The sequence below is a fragment of the Ceratotherium simum genome, chromosome 12 (assembly GCF_057802395.1).
Source record: "Ceratotherium simum simum isolate JZ-2026a chromosome 12, ASM5780239v1, whole genome shotgun sequence".
NCBI lineage: Eukaryota > Metazoa > Chordata > Mammalia > Perissodactyla > Rhinocerotidae > Ceratotherium > Ceratotherium simum.
Window position 1 is genome coordinate 1 of NC_141911.1, and position 19,012 is coordinate 19,012.

At 44.9% G+C, this 19,012-nt stretch overlaps 1 pseudogene; it reads right to left on the reverse strand.

Annotated features, from left to right (window-relative positions):
* Window positions 1–14,017: 14,017 nt before the first annotated feature.
* On the reverse strand, window positions 14,018–18,724 carry LOC147915751 (peroxynitrite isomerase THAP4 pseudogene; annotated as a pseudogene).
* Window positions 18,725–19,012: the final 288 nt, after the last annotated feature.

The window sequence follows — 19,012 nt, forward strand, 5'->3', positions numbered from 1 at the left end:
AGATGGTCAGTTTCTTAAGGTAGACAGTGGGTCTTTCATCTTCTATTCCAGTAATAACTTGCAAGCAGAAGGTGCTTCTAAATCTTTACTAAAGGTTTAAAATGGGTAAATTGGCTACAGGTGTCGGTGTTCCCAAAAACACTTGTTTTGTTTCTATACTTGATTATTTTAGGGTAGACATTTAATACTTCTTTCTAGTTACTTTTTCATTTATCCTTGCAGGCTCCACATAAAGGGCTTCCAATGTCTGGTTCAGTGGTTAAAAAGCTGTTCACAGGGATGACTGGACCCCACTAAGCATTCTTTCGCCTGTAGTGAAAGCTTTCACCAAAAAGCTCTTGGAAAGGCTGGATGGTCAGTATTACATGCTCAAGCCATGGCCGCGTCCTCCATCTTCCACCTGATTGGAAGGGCTGCCCAGGAGAAAGGACACCAGGAAGGCCACCGGGACCTAAGGAACATGCGAGTGAAGCAGATGGGAAAGGAGCTGCAGGTTCATCGTTGTCCTTGAGGGAAAACCTGAGGCCTAGCAGGGCTCCTGCAAGTTGAAGCTTGAGCCACCGTGCAGGGTGAACCTGCACCCAGGGCTGCCCAGGAAGCCGCCAGTCAGGAGCAGGTGCAGTGTCTCTGGAAGGAACTCCAGGATACAGTGTGGCCTCCACAGCATCAGGCAGCCAGGGAGATGCAAACATGTCTGCTATAGATGCTGGCAATGAGACCCTCTTCCCTGCCAGGGTCTTAGGTAAGCTGGCATTTCTCGTGGGTGACTTTATCCTCAGGATCTGGGGTGTGCAGATTTATTGGCTGGCAACTTTCTACACTCTTCTCAGAGCACACTCGAGAAAGGTCATCTGTCCCCCACGAGGCTGTTGACCGAAAGAGGTTGAAGAGAGATGTGGAGCCCAGCTGCAGAGGGACTAGCCTTGTGCCTGACTAGGGCTTGGCCCAGAACCCCCAAGTTCATCATTCACAATGATGCCTCAGAAAGCCTCCCAGAGCCCCTCCACCCTCCAACAGATGTCACCTTAAAGCCAGACACAGAAGCTGTGGGGGGCGAGCACAGCGACACCAGCCCCACGTCTCTCAGAAAGGACATCCTGTCAGCACTGGGGGCCCAATAACTCCTCAACTCGCTGCACTCCTACTGCTTCTGCTCCCGGGGGAACAGGAGCACGGGTGCCACCTGTGGGAGCAGGTGGAGAAGAATGGCGAGCTGAAGAGGGGCAGCTGCCGACAGCCAGGTGCACACGCTGCAGGAGGAGCTGGACGAGCTGAAGGGAGGGGGCTCCCTGCCTTAGCAGCCTGGTGACCCCAGCCAAGGTCAGTCCCGGGGTTCGGGGCTCCCCCACTGCCTGCTCATCATGAGGGGTTTCCTGCTATGCAGCAGACTGCCACTGAGCACTTCTGTGTGCAGCATGCCTGCTGCTGTCTTGGGAGAAGGCTCTGCTGGTAGCTGCCCCTCGCAGACAGGGAGCCCAGGCTGCAGAGCTCACCCCGCCAGTTCTAGGGCGCTCGAGAGGCAGTGGTAGTTGTCAAGGTTTAGCGGCTTGGGAAAAGGGGAGGGGTATTGCAGGTCTGATGGGTGCTTGATCTGTTAAGACAATGAACGGTGCCTGGATCTTTGTTTTTCCACTTGAAACAGGAGAAAATCAGCTTCTGCTGCATCCTCACACAAATGTAAATTCGAATGAGTTAGGATCTAAATGTGAAATAAAATCGATATAGTAACTATTAGAAAAGTTATAGGAGACTTGTAAAGTTTATGGGGAGGTTCTTTCCATTCGTGTTTTAATGAATATCCATGAACTGAAGTCATTTTGAAACATTTTAATAATTTCTTTAAAATTTGCCATCTTTTTGAGTAGAGTATATTCTCTTTTGTAAATATTTAAAGCACTACAGAAATATATAAGGCAAGTAAGTGGTAAAAACTCCTATTTCTTACCTACCTCCTGTAACTTTTATTCCCTTGTTGGTAGTGAAATTCCGTGTGTGTAATCTCCTCAACTCTTCCCTGTGCTTTACATGCATATTTCTCCACCAGCTGAATAGGTTGGATATATTTTTGGTGTGTTTATTGGCTATGTTTCTGATTTTCCTGGCTCTCTTACAGCTTAGTAGTTGTAAAGATTGCTTTCTCGATATTCCTTATGTATTGAGGGTACCATCTTCGCCTGTTATAGCATCCATGGGAAACATTTCCCTACTTTTCACATAGTTCATTTAATCCGGATCTGTGCGCTTGTCTTCCTAGATGTCAGTAACACTTCAGGAGGGAAATGGCTCCTATGTGACTGGCTGTTCAGGATCTCCGGGACCCCAGGGCAATGTTCATTAGGACAATACAAATAAGAAACAAAACTCATCCTGCGTGTTTCCAGATGCATTCTGGTGGAAGGAGCAGCTCCAGTTGAGGACCGCTGGATGTCTTGGTCAGAGTTATCCACTATGTTCTCCTATCACGTTAAAGCAGTTTCGGTAGTTTCTTGTACCTGATGGTACAGTTTGGTGCCTTTGTCTGTTCCTCTTGGTCAGACTGGTTTCTCACTGTTACAGGTCTTTCCAGAGAGCCAGCCCTTAACTCCATTGCTTAGGTCTGCATTGTTTTTCCCGCCTCGTGAATCCTCACTTCATTCTGCTGTTGTTGGTTTTATTGTGGTGTTATTCTGGCTCCTGGAGGGAAGTGCTCAGCTTCTTCGTGTAGAGTTGATATTCCCTGATACCTGCAGTGGAGGCTGTGTCTCTTCTGTCCCTTAGTCTCCACGCCATGGATTTGCCTCATGCTGCTCTCAGTGCTGCTCATTTCTAAAGAGTTTGTCCTGTCTGTCTGGATCCCCTCTGTAACCTGAGAGATTTAGAAGGGTGTGGACAGATTTTCAAGTGGAGCCAATATTTTGTGATTATTTTTTATTTTTATTGCTTTAAGGTCCCGTAATATGGTTACTTATAGATTTCTGCTTTTTGGACTCTTTAGAGATTTCACTGTGGCTTAGCACACAGTCCATTGTGGTGACTGTTTCATTGTGGTTTGAGGAGAATGTTTCCTCTCCACTAGTTTCTTATGTTGTTGTCCCTCAGGCTGAGGCTAGATCTAGCTTTTTTGTGTTTGTCAACAGATCTGTTTCCTAACTTATTGTATCACTTAAGGGGAAGAGGAAAGTGACTGAATTGACTTAGTATAAGGAAATAGGAGGCTATCAGATAATGGACTATCTCATACACAAGATTTTTTGCCCAAACCTCAAGGTAAACACTAAACAAATAATCAAAGCAAAACCACATATGATAAACAAAGAGAAAACTAGAAGAATCATAAGACAGAACAACCAAACTGAATTGGCAGTCCAAAACAAATGGGACAAGAAACAAAGGAAATGCAAAAGAACCAGAAAATAGGTGACAAAACAGCAAGACAGAGTTCTCATATATCAATAATTACCCTTAAATGTAGATTGATTGAGCTCTTCAATTAAAAGAGCAGGGAGGCAGGTGATGGATTAAAAAGCAAGACCCAACAATATGCTGGGTTTCAGGAAACACATCTTAGCACTAAAGACAAGCACACAGTGGTCAGAGTCAGTGATGGAAGATAATACTCCAAGCTAATGGCAAACAAAAGAAAGTATGCAAGTTGCCATACTCATATCAGACAAAGTAGACTTCAAGATAAAAACAGGTTAAGAAAGACAAATAAGGGAAATATATAATGATAAAAGTAGGAACACTACATCAAGAAGACATATCACTTATAAAATATATATGCACTCAAATATAGGAGCAGCAATGTACATAAAGCAACTATTAACAAACCTAAAAGGAGAAATCAACAACAAATAACACAATAAATAGTAGGGATCTTAACACCCCACTTACAGCAAATGGACAGGATCATCCGCATAAAAAAGTTAACATTAAAGAAATATTAGACTTAAATGAAAAACTGGACGAGGATGGACCTAGTAGACATATACAGAGCACTCCATCCAAAAACAAATGATCACACATTCTTTCTCAAGCACGCATGGAACATTCTCTAGGATAGATCATATGTTAGGAAACAAAGCAAGCCTCAACAAATTAGGAAGATTAAAATCATAACAAGCATCTTTTCAGACCATAAGGCACAGAAACTGGAAATGAACCATGAAAAAATCAAAAGTGGACAAAAATGTGGAGATTAAACAACATGCTACTGAACTGTCAATGGACTATTGATGAAATTAAAGGAGAAATCAAAACTATCTGGAAACAAACGAAAATGATAACATGCCATATCAAACCATATGGGATGCAGCAAAAGCGGTCCTGAGAGGGAAACTCATAGCGATACAAGCTGCCATATTTTTTTACAAACACTCTTTTCCTTTATCCCTGTCTTCTCCTCTGGTACTTTAATAATTCGCTTATCTATTTCTTTTCATGGTATCCCATAATTCACACTGCCTTTCCCCATTCCTATGCAGTACCGTTTTTCTTTTTGTTTCTTTGACTGGATGATTTCAAACGACACATCTTCTAGTTCACTAATTATTTCTTGTACATGGTTGAATCTGATTTAGAAACTCTCTATTAAATTCTTCTGTTCAGTCGTTGTGTTCTTCAATTCTAGGATTTCTGTTTGTTTTTCCTTAATGATTTCTGTTTCTATAATGAACTTCTCACTTGTTCATGCACTGTTTCCTTATTTCATTTAGTAGTCTATCTATGTTTCCTTAGAGTTTTATGAATTTCTCAAAGAGGGTTGTTCTGAAGCCTTTGTGTCATAGTTCCTATATCTCCATTGCTTGGTCGGTCATTGGAGTTTTATTCTTTTTCTTTGGTGGTGTCATGAGTCTTTGATTATTCATGATCCTTGTGGCCTTCCATTGGTGTCTGCAAATTTGAGGAAGTAGGCACCTCTTCCAGTCTTTACAGAATGGCTTTAGCAAACCAAAGCCTTCATAGTCATCCCATCTAGGGTAGGCCATCTGGTGGTGTCCAGGGGCAAGCTTGCTGCTGGAGTCCTTGGACAGCCTGGTACTGGGGTGAGTGGAAAGCTTGGGTCTATGGTATTGTGTCTGGCCCTGGGCACAGCTGGGACCCTGAGATCATGAGTAGCCCCACTGGAGCCTGTTTTGGCAGGTCCTCTTGAGAGCCTGCAGCACAGGAGTCATCCAGGGCCATGAGAGTTCGCCAGTGCTGGGATGAGCTGAGAGCCTTGGTTCATGGGAGACTGCCAGGAGCCTGGCGCCACGAGAGACAGCTTGTGCTGTGGTAGGCCAGAAGTCTGGATTCCTGGGAGCCTGCTGGGATCCTGGGGCCACAGGAGCTGCCTGAGGCTGCAGAAGCCAGCAGGCACTGGATCAAGATGGAAGCCTGGGTTCATGGGAACCTGCCGGTGCCATGGGAGCTGCCTGGGGCCGCCTGAGTCAGCAAGCACCTGGGTAAACTGGGGGCCTGGTTTTGTGGGAGCCTGCAAGGAGCCTCGTTCCATAAGAGCTGTCTACAGCTGCTGGAACAGGCAGGTGGTGTGGTGATCCATGGGCCTGAGTTCCCAGCAGCCCCCTGGGAGCCTGGTGTCATGGAATCTACCTGTGTTGCTGGAGCCAGCAAGTGCTGGAGTGACCTGGGGTCTTGGGTTTGTGGGAGCCCACTGGGGTCTTGGGTTTGCCCTGTTACAGAAGCTGCCTGTGGCTGTGAATGCTGCCTGTGTCTGCCTGGAGTAAGCAGGACCTTGGGTGAGCCAGGGTCTGGATTCACCAAAGCCCACCAGGAGCCTGGTGCCAAGGACACCACTTGTGGTCACAAGAGCCACCTTGGGCTGTTTAAGATGGCAGCCCCTAGGCTGAGATGGGGCCCTGGGTTCCCAGGAGCATGGTGGGAGCCTGGTGTCAAGGATGCTGCTTGAGGCCACCAGAGCTGGCATGCTCCAGGGTGAGCCAGGGGCCTGGATTTGCAGAAGCCTGCAGGGAGCCAGCTAGGTTCACAGGAGTCAGCCTGGCACTGGGGCAGGCTGGCTAAGGTCAGGCAGAGTGGAGAAGTCCCTTCTCATTGGGAGGTGTTTGATTACTGATTCAATCTGCTTATTTGTTACTGGTCTAGTCAAGATTTCTATTTCTTCATGATTCAGCTTTTGTAGGTTGTTTCTAGGAATTTATCTATTTTGTCTAGGTTATGCAATTTATGTGTACAGTAGTTCAGAATAGTCTCTTCTGATCTCTTTCTTTCTGAAGCATCCGTTGCAATGCCTCCTCTTTCATTTCTGATTTAGTTTGAGTCATCTTTCTTTGTTTTCCTAGATATTTTATCTAAGGGTTTCTCAATTTTATTTTTTCCAAAACTCAACTTTTACTTTTATTAATCGTCCATACTGTCTTTCATTTTTTTTCCACTCTCCTCTTGGTGACTTCCATCCTTCTGCTAACTTTGGGTTTCATTTTTTCTTTTTTTAATGCTGTGTGTTGTAAGTCAGGTTGTTTCTTTGACATCTTTCTTCTCTTGTAATGTACAAGTTTATCACTATAAACTTTCCTCTTAGTACTACTTTGGTGCATCCTATAAGTTTTGGTGTGTTTATTGTTTCTTTTTTTTTTAAAGATTTATTTATTTATTTTCACCCAAAGCCCCAGTAGATAGTTGTATGTCATAGTTGCACAGCTTTCTAGTTGCCGTATGTGGACGCGGCCTCAGCGTAGCCGAGAAGCGGTGCCGGTGTGCCCGATCCGAACCCGGGCCACCAGCATCAGAGAGCACGCACTTAACCGCTAAGCCACAGGGCCGCCCATATTGTTTCTTTTGTGTGTGTGTGATGAAGATTGGCCCTGTGCTAACATCTGCCAATCCTCTTTATTTTATTTTATTTTATTTTTGCTGAGGAAGACTGGCCCTGGGCTAACATCCGTGCCCATCTTCCTCCACTTTATATGGGATGCTGCCACAGCATAGCTTGCCAAGCGGTGCTGGTGTGCACCCGGGAACTGAGCCGGCGACCTACGGGCCGCCACAGTGGAGCGCACGCACTTAACCACTTGTGCCACCAGGCCAGTCCCTATTGTTTCTTTTTGTATGTTTTGAGCTGTTTTCTAATTTCCCTTTTGATTTCTTCTTTGATCTACATTTTTTGTGTGTGAAGAAGATCAGCCCTGAGCTAACATCCATGCCAATCCTCTTTTTGCTCAGGAAGACCGGCCCTGAGCTATCATCCTTGCCCATATTCCTCCACTTTATATGGGATGCCACTACAGCATGGCCTGACAAGCATGGGTTGGTGCGTGCCCAGGATCCGAACCCAGGCCGCCAGCAGCGGAACACATGCACTTAACCGCTACAGCACCTGTCGGCCCCCTGATCTACTTTTAAGTTTAAGAGTTTTTGTTGAACTTCCACATATTATGAATGTTCCAGTTTTCCTTCTGTTATTGACTTCTAGTTTCATGCCATTGTGTTTAGAAAAGTTACTTGGTATTATTTCAGTCTTCTTAATCTTGTTAAGACTTGTTTTGTGACTTAACATGTGATCTGTTCTGGAAAATAGTCTGTGTGCCCTTGAGAAGAGTGTACATTTTGTTGCTGTCCAGTAAAATGTTCTGTGTGTGTCTGATAGGTCCATTTAGTATTTAATGTTTTCATGTCTGCTATTTCCTGATTTTCTGTATGGATATTCTATCCGTTAAAAGTGGTCTTTGAAGTCTCCTACTATTTGCAGAAGGCTCTTATATTGGGTATATATAAAGATCTCTTAGAACTCAATTATAAAGACAAGTCAATGAAACGGGTAAGCAACTGGAATAGACATGTCTCAGGAAATACCTAGATGGCCAATAAGCACAAGATAGTTGCTCAGTATCATTAATTATTAGGAAAATACAAATTCAAAGCACAATGTGATATTATTTCACATGCTCAAAATGAAGGCTATATTCAACATAATGGAAAATAACAAGTGTTGGTAAAGATGTAGAAAGGGAAACCCACATACATTAATGGTGGGTGCAAAATGATGCAGCCACTGCAGAAACAGCTTGGCATTTTCTAAAATCTTAAACTCTAGAATTACCATTGACCTGAGAGGCCCATGGTAGATATGTCCAAAGAGCAAACTTCCCATAGACATTCAAAGCAACAGTGTTCACAATGGTCCAAAGTGAAACAAACCCAGAATTTCTATCCAGTTATCACCAAACCAAATGTGGAGTCCTTTCTTGAAGTATTGTATAAGCCATGGTTAAAAAATGTCAGTACTGCTACATGCTCGGCCATGGGGGAATCTTGAAAGATGTGTGCTCACTGAAGCCATCCACAGAGCAGGCAATAGATAACACGGATGCCATTTGAATTAAATGTCAGAATAGGAAAATCCATAGGGGAGAAAACAGATGAGTTGTTTCCATGGGCCTTGGGGTTAGCAGAAAATAGCTTGTGAATGAGTATTGGGTTTGTTTGGGGTGTTGAAAATGTTCTGGAATTAGATAGTGGTGATCCATTAAAATGACATAATCATTGTGCGCTAAAAAGCCACAAAATGTATACTTTGAAATGCTTAAAACGGTGTATTCTATGTTAAGCAGATTTTCACATAAAAAATCTTTGGAATTTTTAAGTTAATCAGGGTATTGGTTAATTTTAAGTTGCTTGTATAGTCATAGGATTTGTTACTATAGCCCTCGTCGGATGTTTACTCTCTTGGCTACAACTTGCCCTACCCCTAATAACTCCATTAATTACACTTATTAAATATACCAGGCAACTTAAAATTAACCAATACCCTGATTAACTTAAAAAATTCAAAAATTTTATGTGGAAAATCTGCTTAACATAGAATACACCGTTTAAGCATTTCAAAGTATACTTTTCTGTGGCTTTTAGCACAATGGTTATGTCGTGTGGCTATCACCACTATCTAATTCCAGAACATTTTCAACACCCCAAACAAACCCATACTCATTCACAATCTATTTTCTGCTAACCCAAACCCATGGAAACAACTCATCTGTTTTCTCCCCCTATGGATTTTCCTATTCTGGACATTTCATTCAAATGGCATCCTGTTATCTATTGCCTTTGTGGATGGCTTCAGTGAGCACACATGTTTCAAGATTCACCCATGGCCGAGCATGTAGCAGTACTTAATTCTTTTTTATGGCTTATAATATCCTATATTATGAATAGGCCACATTTGGTTTATGCAGTGATAACTGGATAGAAATTTGGGTTTGTTTCACTTTTGGACCATTGTGAACACTGTTGCTTTGAATGTCTATGGGCAAGTTTGCTCTTTTGGACATATCTACCATGGGCCTCTCCAGGTCAATGGTAATTCTAAGTTTAAGATTTTAGAAAATGCCAAGCTGTTTTCTGCAGTGGCTGCATCATTTTACTTTCCCACCAGTAATGTATGTGGGTTTCCCTTTCTACACATCTTTACCAACACTTGTTATTTTCCATTATGTTGAATATAGCCTTCATTTTGAGCGTGAAATAGTATCACATTGTGCTTTGAATTTGTATTTTCCTAATAATTAATGATACTGAGCAACTATCTTGTGCTTATTGGCCATCTATGTATTTCCTGGAGACATGTCTATTCCAGTTGCTTACCCCGTTTCATTGACTTGTCTTTTATAATTGAGTTCTAAGAGATCTTTATATATACCCAATATAAGAGCCTTCTCACGTATATAAGTTGCAAATAGTAGGAGACTTCAAAGACCACTTTTAACGGATAGAATATCCAGACAGAAAATCAGGAAATAGCAGACATGAAAACATTAAATACTAAATGGAGCTATCAGACACACACAGAATATTTTACTGGACAGCAACAAAATGTACACTCTTCTCAAGGGCACACAGACTATTTTCCAGAACAGATCACATGTTAGGTCACAAAACAAGTCTTAACAAGATTAAAGAAGACTGAAATAATACCAAGTAACTTTTCTAAACACAATGGCATGAAACTAGAAGTCAATAACAGAAGGAAAACTGGAACATTCATAATATGTGGAAGTTCAACAAAAACTCTTAAACTTAAAAGTAGATCAGGGTGCAGACAGGTGCTGTAGCGGTTAAGTGCATGTGTTCCGCTGCTGGCGGCCTGGGTTCGGATCCTGGGCACGCACCAACCCATGCTTGTCAGGCCATGCTGTAGTGGCATCCCATATAAAGTGGAGGAATATGGGCAAGGATGATAGCTCAGGGCCGGTCTTCCTGAGCAAAAAGAGGAGGATTGGCATGGATGTTAGCTCAGGGCTGATCTTCTTCACACACAAAAAATGTAGATCAAAGAAGAAATCAAAAGGGAAATTAGAAAACAGCTCAAAACATACAAAAAGAAACAATAGGGACCGGCCTGGTGGCACAAGCGGTTAAGTGCGTGCGCTCCACTGCGGCGGCCCGTAGTTCGCCGGCTCAGTTCCCGGGTGCACACCAACGCACCGCTTGGCAAGCTATGCTGTGGCGGCATCCCATATAAAGTGGAGGAAGATGGGCACGGATGTTAGCCCAGGGCCAGTCTTCCTCAGCAAAAAATAAAATAAAATAAAATAAAAGAGGATTGGCAGATGTTAGCACAGGGCCAATCTTCATCACACACACACAAAAAGAAACAATATGGGCCGGCCCTGTGGCTTAGCGGTTAAGTGCGTGCTCTCTGATGCTGGTGGCCCGGGTTCGGATCCCGGGCACACACCGACGCACCGCTTCTCCGGCCACGCTGAGGCCGCGTCCCACATACGGCAACTAGAAAGCTGTGCAACTATGACATACAACTATCTACTGGGGCTTTGGGGTGAAAATAAATAAATAAATCTTTTAAAAAAAAAAGAAACAATAAACACACCAAAACTTATAGGCTGCAGCAAAAGTAGTACTAAGAGGAAAATTTATAGTGATAAACTTGTACATTACAAGAGAAGAAAGATGTCAAAGAAACAACCTGACTTACAACACACAGCATTAAAAAAAGAAAAAATGAAACCCAAAGTTAGCAGAAGGATGGAAGTCACCAAGAGGAGAGTGGAAAAAAAATGAAAGACAGTATGGACGATTAATAAAAGTAAAAGTTGAGTTTTGGAAAAAATAAAATTGAGAAACCCTTAGATAAAATATCTAGGAAAACAAAGAAAGATGACTCAAACTAAATCAGAAATGAAAGAGGAGGCATTGCAACGGATGCTTCAGAAAGAAAGAGATCAGAAGAGACTATTCTGAACTAGTGTACACTCATAAATTGCATAACCTAGACAAAATAGATAAATTCCTAGAAACAACCTACAAAAGCTGAATCATGAAGAAATAGAAATCTTGAATAGACCAGTAACAAATAAGCAGATTGAATCAGTAATCAAACACCTCCCAATGAGAAGGGACTTCTCCACTCTGCCTGACCTTAGCCAGCCTGCCCCAGTGCCAGGCTGACTCCTGTGAACCTAGCTGGCTCCCTGCAGGCTTCTGCAAATCCAGGCCCCTGGCTCACCCTGGAGCATGCCAGCTCTGGTGGCCTCAAGCAGCATCCTTGACACCAGGCTCCCACCAGGCTCCTGGGAACCCAGGGCCCCATCTCAGCCTAGGAGCTGCCATCTTAAACAGCCCAAGGTGGCTCTTGTGACCACAAGTGGTGTCCTTGGCACCAGGCTCCTGGTGGGCTTTGGTGAATCCAGACCCTGGCTCACCCAAGGTCCTGCGTATGCCAGGCAGCCACAGGCAGCATTCACAGCCACAGGCAGCTTCTGTAACAGGGCAAACCCAAGACCCCAGTGGGCTCCCACAAACCCAAGACCCCAGGTCACTCCAGCACTTGCTGGCTCCAGCAACCCAGGTAGATTCCATGACACCAGGCTCCCAGGGGGCTGCTGGGAACTCAGGCCCATGGATCACCACACCACCTGCCAGTTCCAGCAGCTGTAGACAGCTCTTATGGAACGAGGCTCCTTGCAGGCTCCCACAAAACCAGGCCCCCAGTTTACCCAGGTGCTTGCTGACTCAGGCGGCCCCAGGCAGCTCCCATGGCACCAGGCACAGGCAGGTTCCCATGAACCCAGGCTTCCATCTTGATCCAGTGCCTGCTGGCTTCTGCAGCCTCAGGCAGCTCCTGTGGCCCCAGGATCCCAGCAGGCTCCCAGGAATCCAGACTTCTGGCCTACCACAGCACAAGCTGTCTCTCGTGGCGCCAGGCTCCTGGCAGTCTCCCATGAACCAAGGCTCTCAGCTCATCCCAGCACTGGCGAACTCTCATGGCCCTGGATGACTCCTGTGGCTGCAGGCTCTCAAAGAGGACCTGCCAAAACAGGCTCCAGTGGGGCTACTCATGATCTCAGGGTCCCAGCTGTGCCCAGGGCCAGACACAATACCATAGACCCAAGCTTTCCACTCACCCCAGTACCAGGCTGTCCAAGGACTCCAGCAGCAAGCTTGCCCCTGGACACCACCAGATGGCCTACCCAGGACCCCTAGATGGGATGACTATGAAGGCTTTGGTTTGCTAAAGCCATTCTGTAAAGACTGGAAGAGGTGCCTACTTCCTCAAATTTGCAGACACCAATGGAAGGCCACAAGGATCATGAATAATCAAAGACTCATGACACCACCAAAGAAAAAGAATAAAACTCCAATGACCGACCAAGCAATGGAGATATAGGAACTATGACACAAAGGCTTCAGAACAACCCTCTTTGAGAAATTCATAAAACTCTAAGGAAACATAGATAGACTACTAAATGAAATAAGGAAACAGTGCATGAACAAGTGAGAAGTTCATTATAGAAACAGAAATCATTAAGGAAAAACAAACAGAAATCCTAGAATTGAAGAACACAACGACTGAACTGAAGAATTTAATAGAGAGGTTCTAAATCAGATTCAACCATGTACAAGAAATAATTAGTGAACTAGAAGATGTGTCGTTTGAAATCATCCAGTCAAAGAAACAAAAAGAAAAACGGTACTGCATAGGAATGGGGAAAGGCAGTGTGAATTATGGGATACCATGAAAAGAAATAGATAAGCATTATTAAAGTACCAGAGGAGAAGACAGGGATAAAGGAAAAGAGTGTTTACTTAAAAAAAAATAGCAGCTTGTATCGCTATGAGTTTCCCTCTCAGGACCGCTTTTGCTGCATCCCATATGGTTTGATATGGCATGTTATCATTTTCGTTTGTTTCCAGATAGTTTTTGATTTCTCCTTTAATTTCATCAATGATCCATTGGTTGTTCAGTAGCATGTTGTTTAATCTCCACATTTTTGTCACTTTCCCAGTTTTTTTTCATGGTTCATTTCCAGTTTCATAGCCTTATGGTCTGAAAAGATGCTTGTTATGATTTCAATCTTCTTAAATTTATTGAGGCTTGCTTTGTTTCCCAACATATGGTCTATCCTAGAGAATGTTCCATGCGTGCTTGAGAAGAATGTGTAGTCAGCTGTTTTTGGATGGAGTGCTCTGTATATGTCTACTAGGTCCATCTCGTCCAGTTTTTCATTTAAGTCTAATATTTCTTTATTAACTTTTTGTCTGGATGATCTATCCATTGCTGTAAGTGGGGTGTTAAGGTCCCTACTATTATTGTGTTGTTGTTGATTTCTCCTTTTAGGTTTGTTAATAGTTGCTTTATGTACATTGGTGCTCCTATGTTGGGTGCATATATATTTATAAGTGATATGTCTTCTTGATGTAGTGTCCCTTTTATCATTATATATTTCCCTTCTTTGTCTTTCTTAACCTGTTTTATCTTGAAGTCTACTTTGTCTGATATGAGTATGGCAACACCTGCTTTCTTTTGTTTGCCATTAGCTTGGAGTATTGTCTTCCATCCTTTGACTCTGACCCTGTGCTTGTCTTTAGTGCTAAGATGTGTTTCCTGAAGGCAGCATATTGTTGGGTCTTGCTTTTTAATCCATCCTGCCACTCTGTATCTTTTGATTGGAGAGTTCAATCCATTTACATTTAGGGTAATTATTGATATATGAGGGCTTAATGTTGCTGTTTTGTCACTTATTTTCTGGTTCTTTTGCATTTCCTTTGTTTCTTGTCCCATTTGTTTTGGACTGCCAATTCAGTTTGGTTGTTCTGTCTTATGATTCTTCTAGTTTTCTCTTTGTTTATCATATGTGGTTTTGCTTTGATTATTTGTTTAGTGTTTACCTTGAGGTTTGGGCAAAAAATCTTGTGTATGAGATAGTCCATTATCTGATAGCCTCCTATTTCCTTATACTAAGTCAATTCAGTCACTTTCCTCTTCCCCTTAAGTGATACAATAAGTTAGGAAACAGATCTGTTGACAAACACAAAAAAGCTAGATCTAGCCTCAGCCTGAGGGACAACAACATAAGAAACTAGTGGAGAGGAAACATTCTTCTCAAACCACAATGAAACAGTCACCACAATGGACTGTGTGCTAAGCCACAGTGAAATCTCTAAAGAGTCCAAAAAGCAGAAATCTATAAGTAACCATATTACGGGACCTTAAAGCAATAAAAATAAAAAATAATCACAAAATATTGGCTCCCCTCCCCCAACCTATCCACTTGAAAATCTGTCCACACCCTTCTAAATCTCTCAGGTTACAGAGGGGATCCAGACAGGACAAACTCTTTAGAAATGAGCAGCACTGAGAGCAGCATGAGGCAAATCCATGGCGTGGAGACTAAGGGACAGAAGAGACACAGCCTCCACTGCAGGTATCAGGGAATATCAACTCTACACGAAGAAGCTGAGCACTTCCCTCCAGGAGCCAGAATAACACCACAATAAAACCAACAACAGCAGAATGAAGTGAGGATTCACGAGGCGGGAAAAACAATGCAGACCTAAGCAATGGAGTTAAGGGCTGGCTCTCTGGAAAGACCTGTAACAGTGAGAAACCTTGCGCAGTCTGACCAAGAGGAACAGACAAAGGCACCAAACTGTACCATCAGGTACAAGAAACTACCGAAACTGCTTTAACGTGATAGGAGAACATAGTGGATAACTCTGACCAAGACATCAGCGGTCCTCAACTGGAGCTGTCCTTCCACCAGAATGCATCTGGAAACACGCAGGATGGGTTTTGTTTCTTGTTTTGTGTTGTCCTAATGGTTGTTGCCCTGGGGGTCCCGGAGATCCTGAACAGCCAGTCACATAGAGCCGTTTCCCTCCTGAAGTGTTACTGACATCTGGGAAGACGAGCACTGATCCAGATTAAATGAACTATGTGGTAGGGAAATGTTTTCCATGGATGTATAACAGGCAAAAGATGGTACCCTCAATACATAAGGAATATCGAGAAACCAATGTTTACAACTACTAAACTGTAAGAGAGCGGGAAAATCAGAAACATAGCCAATAAACACACCAAAAATATATCCAACCTATTCGTACAGGTGGAGAAATATGCATGTAAAGCACAGGGAAGAGTTGAGGAGATTACACACCAAATTTTACTACCAACAAGGAATAAAAGTTGGGAGGTAGGTGAGAAATAGGAGTTTTTACCACTTCTTACCTTATATATTTCTGTAGTGCTTTAATATTTACAAAAGAGAATGTACTCTACTCAAAAAGATGTTTAAAATTTTAAAGAAATTATTAAAATGTTCAAAATGACTTCAGTTCATGGATATTCATTAAAACACGAATGGAAAGAACCTCCCCATGACTTTAAGAGTCTCCTATAACTTTTCTAATAGTTACTATGTCGATTTTATTTCACATTTAGATCCTAACTCATTGGAATTTACATTTGTGTGAGGGATGCAACAGAAGCTGATTTTCTCCTGTTCAAGTGGAAAAACAAGGATCCAGGCACCGTTCATTGTGTAGGTCTGGCTTTCCCAGCAGACCTGCAATGCCTCCTTTCCCAGCGGCTAAACCTTGACAACTACCGCTGCCTCTCGAGCACCCTAGAACTGGCGGGGTGAGCTCTGCAGCCTGGGCTCCCTGTCTGCAAGGGGCAGCTACCAGCAGAGCCTTCTCCCAAGACAGCAGCAGGCATGCTGCACACAGAAGTGGTCAGTGGCAGTCTGCTGCATAGCAGGAAACCCCTCATGATGAGCAGGCAGTGGGGGAGCCCCGAGCACGGGCACTGACCTCGGCGGGGGGCAGCAGGCTGCTAAGGCAGGGAGCCCCCTCCCTTCAGCTCGTCCAGCTCCTCCTGCAGCGTGTGCACCTGGCTGTCGGCAGCTGCCCCTCTTCAGCTCGCTGTCCTTCTCCACCTGCTCCCACAGGTGGCACCCGTGCTCCTGTTCCCCCGGGAGCAGAAGCAGTAGGAGTGCAGCAGTCGAGGAGATCTTGGGCCCCCAGTGCTGACAGGATGACCTTTCTGAGAGAGGTGGGGCCAGTGTTGCTGTGCTTGCTCTGCACAGCTTCTGTGTCTGGCTTTAAGGTGACATCTGTTGGAGGGTGGAGGGGCTCTGGGAGGCTTTCTGAGGCATCATTGTGAATGATGAACTTGGGGGTTCTGGGCCAAGCCCTAGTCAGGCACAGGCTGGTCCCTCTGCAGATGGGCTCCACATCTCTCTTCAACCTCTTTCGGTCAACAGCCTCGTGGGGGACAGATGACCTTTCTCGAGTGTGCTCTGAGAAGAAAGTGTAAGAAAGTTGCCAGCCAATAAATCTGCACACCCCAGATCCTGAGGGATAAAGTCACCCACGGAAATGCCACTCTTACCTAAGAGACCCTGGAAGGGAAGAGGGGGGTCTCATTGTCAGCATCCATAGCAGACATGTTTGCATCTCCCTGGCTGCCTGATGCTGTGGAGGCCACACTGTATCCTGGAGTTCCTTCCAGAGACTCTGCACCTGCTCCTGACTGGCGGCTTCCTGGGCAGCCCTGGGTGCAGGTTCACCCTGCACAGTGGCTCGCTTCAACTTGCGGGAGCCCTGCTAGGCCCTCAGGTTTTCCCTCAAGGACAACGATGAACCTGCAGCTCCTTTCCCATCTGCTTCACTCGCATGTTCCTTAGGTCCCCGGTGGCCTTCCTGGTGTCCTTTCTCCTGGGGCAGCCACGGACTTCAGCCCCCCCTTCTCAATCAGGTGGAAGATGGAGGGCACGGCCATGGCTTGAGCATGTAATACTGACCATCCAGCCTTTCCAAGAGCTTTTTTTGGTGAAACGTTCACTACAGACGAAAGAATGCTTAGTGGGGTCCAGTCATCCCTGTGAACAGCTTTTAACCACTGAACCAGACATTGAGCCCTTTATGTGGAGCCTGCAAGGATAAATGAAAAAGTAACTAGAAAGAAAGGATTAAATGTCTACCCCTAAAATAATCAAGTATAGAAACAAAACAAGTGTTTTTGGGAACACCGACACCTGTAGCCACTTTACCCATTTAAACCTTTAGTAAAGATTTAAGAAGCACCTTCTGCTTGCAAGTTATTACTGGAATAGAAAGATGAAAGACCCACTGTCTACCTTAAGAAACTGACCATCTAAGGCAGAGGAGGAAGAAAGGTGAATACCTCCTCCCAGGCTGTGGTAAGTGCCCTGTAGGGACACAGACACTCGGGCAGATAGCACAGGATGGCATCAAGACAACAGGAAAGGCTTCAGGAAGCCTCAGAAATAGTTCCTAGAAGCTCATGGCTACCCAACCCTCCTGCTGTCCATGGGACGCAGTGCTAAAACGGCGAGGGTTGGTCCCCCTATTTCAAAGCCAGGCCAGGTGTCGGACAGCAGAGCCTCCCAGGCACTCAGCGGGGCGTCTGGCCCCAGCTCTGCTCAAGTAGCTGAGGTATGCAGGACTGCAGCCAGGAGAAGGTCAGCCCCAAGGGTTGTGGTTGCGTGTTCCTCCTGTCCTCCCCTTACCAGGAGGAAAGCTGTTCTCTGTACAAAGCAACAAGCCCCTGCAAGGTACTGACCAAGACACTTCATCATCTCTTCTCCTCATTAAGGTAAATTCTCTATTTAGACCAAACTCTGCACTTGGGGGTTTGGGGGGTCTCTCTCAAGGGCTTTCTGCTCCACCTGAGGTCATCTAGCCCCCCTGAGTCCACTGTGGACCAGACCAGGTGGATACTAGGTCCTCAGGGAGTTCCAAGCAACATGACCTTCTAACCTTTCTCAATGCTTTGTGACTAGTTACCAAAGGACCACCACCTCCTTTGCCCCCAGACCACGTTAAACAATGACACATGCCAAGAGCAACCTTCACTGCAGTGCTTTGCCTCATTCTCAAAAACAGTAACAAAACTTATGGGACACAGGCTCTGAAGGAACTGTCAAGAAAGCAGGGTGGCTGACCTCTGAAACAAGCTCACGTTACTAGTTCTTTGGATAGATTGTAACAACTTCCGACTTAGAACAAACCACTGTAAACCTTCAATAATTCTACAGACAAGTGGCATTCAGCTCTTTCAAAATACAACAAGAACCTGCAATGCAAAACAAAAGGATCTGCCAGGAGATTTTCAAAGTAAAATGTGTTCAGTGCACTGTTTTGGGACCTCCAGTGCGGAGTCCGCAGGAAAGGACTCACTGAACTGGCTGAATTCCAGAAGCCCTCATGAAGGGAGCCAAGCCAGGGGACAGGCAAACTCCTCACCATGCTGTTGGAGCCCAAGGAAGAAGTGAAGAGAGGAGCCCCTTCCCCGAGTCCTCAGGGTAAGCCCCCGGGTGAGGAGTGGGCCACGCCCTCCACCACCCAGGATGCTGTCAAATGCAGAGTCCACTGTCAGATGCCTCTCCAGGACTCACCTCCAGTGCAGAGCCACCTTTCCCTGCACTGCCAGGACCCGTCTAGCAACAGAGCATCTGGGAGGTGCGTCCATCCCGGAGGTACAAGCGGCTTTTGCTCAGCCACCTTCCTGATCACAGAGATCAAGGCAGGCTCACTGCCATCAAAAGAGCAGAAAAGTCACAGCAAATGCCAGAAGATAGTGACCTAAGGAAAAGCGTTTCCAGAATACCCTGTTTCCCGACATTGTAGGCCTCAGCCCAAATCAATGGAGAGCACAGTGGTCATGGGGTGGGACTGAGAGGGTGGTGGAGGCCATAAGGTGGGTGCTGGTGGCCATGGGGAGGCCGTAGTGGCCCGAGGCACCCAGAGCAGAGATGGT